The sequence below is a fragment of the Heptranchias perlo genome, unplaced genomic scaffold (assembly GCF_035084215.1).
Source record: "Heptranchias perlo isolate sHepPer1 unplaced genomic scaffold, sHepPer1.hap1 HAP1_SCAFFOLD_50, whole genome shotgun sequence".
In the NCBI taxonomy this organism is placed as follows: Eukaryota; Metazoa; Chordata; class Chondrichthyes; order Hexanchiformes; family Hexanchidae; genus Heptranchias; species Heptranchias perlo.
In genome coordinates, this window is record NW_027139516.1 from 4,942,339 (window position 1) to 4,943,723 (window position 1,385).

Sequence of the window (1,385 nt, forward strand, 5' to 3'; positions counted from 1 at the left end):
TTCAGTGCTTTGCTCCAATCGGCGGTATCGAGCATCAGCAAGTGAGCAAAAGCAGAACGGGAAGCCACAGTAATCGTAAATGATGCTGAGAAGAGCCCGAGCATGCGGAAGGTTGAAGAAGTCACCGGAAGGAACAGCTGCCCCGAGCTTGAGGGAACAGCGGGAGCTCTGTCTGTCTGAGAGAAGACTTTTTTGTCTGAAAGTGGTTTGAAGTGTTGTTACACAAAGGCACTCCCTCCTGGTGAACAGAGGCAAATGCTCGAGCAAAACAGTCATGTTCGGACAGACACGGAAAACTTTAAGGTTTGAGGAAGCAAAAGCGCCAACATTTTAAGCAGTCTGTAAAATTAAGAAAGCGGCCTTGAGCTCAATACCGCTTACTCCAAAAGCATGTTCGCTACTTTGAGCCGGAAGTAGACCAGCGATTTAACTTTCAAGTTTTAATCTCTCCAAATTTTCCGCACTACCAGCTGAGCTATCGAAGGGATGGAGCAAAGGTCCCTCTCTTTGATGATTGTTCACTGTGCGCCTTCTTACACTCCCGGACTCGTCGAGCCGCGTGTGCATGACCGAGACTGTCTCGGTACCTGCTCATACCGCAGCGCTGTGGGAGTGTGAGCTCCTACTTGCTTTCTACATCCTGGGCCAGTGGAGCAGTGGGTAACGTGTCTGACCAGAATTCAGAAGATTGTAGGTTTGATTTCTACCTGGATGGATGGTTTTTGCAAACTGCCGATTAGTTTATGACTTTACACCTTGCAAACTGTCCTACTTGGTAGTGCTGCCTGACAAGTACCATGTTAAGTGCCTTCTTAGCGCAGCGGGCAGCGCGTCAATCTCATCATCTGAAGGTCCTAAGTTTAATCCTCAGAGAAGGCATAATAAAGATTTTTTTTACCATCTCTCACCTCATCTTTGCTCAAGACTAAACTCAAGAATTTTTGCTTCCTGCAGCACACCAAAAGATTTGCTGCCCCTTGACCTCTCTGTACTGTAGCACGCAGTGAAATTTAAGAAATACATGGACCATGGGCTTGCTAAAAACTGACGCCACATTTATTTCTGGACAATTGACCCAAGTCAAAAGGTGAGTGGAGAATGCAAGAATCGATCCTGCTATCTCTCACATGCTCAGCGAGCACTCGGCCAGAATATAGAAAGATTACAGCACGGAAGGAGGCCATTCGACCCATCGAGTCCACGCTGGATTTATTCAAGAGCAATCCAGCTCGTCCCACTCCCCCGCTCCATCCCTTCCATTTTTTTTCCTTTCCATGATTGAATCACCCAGATCCTAAACACTCGCTTTGTAAAAAAGTGTTTCCTCAGGTCACCTTTGGTTCTTTTACCAATCACCTTAAATCTATGTCCTCTGGTCCTTCACC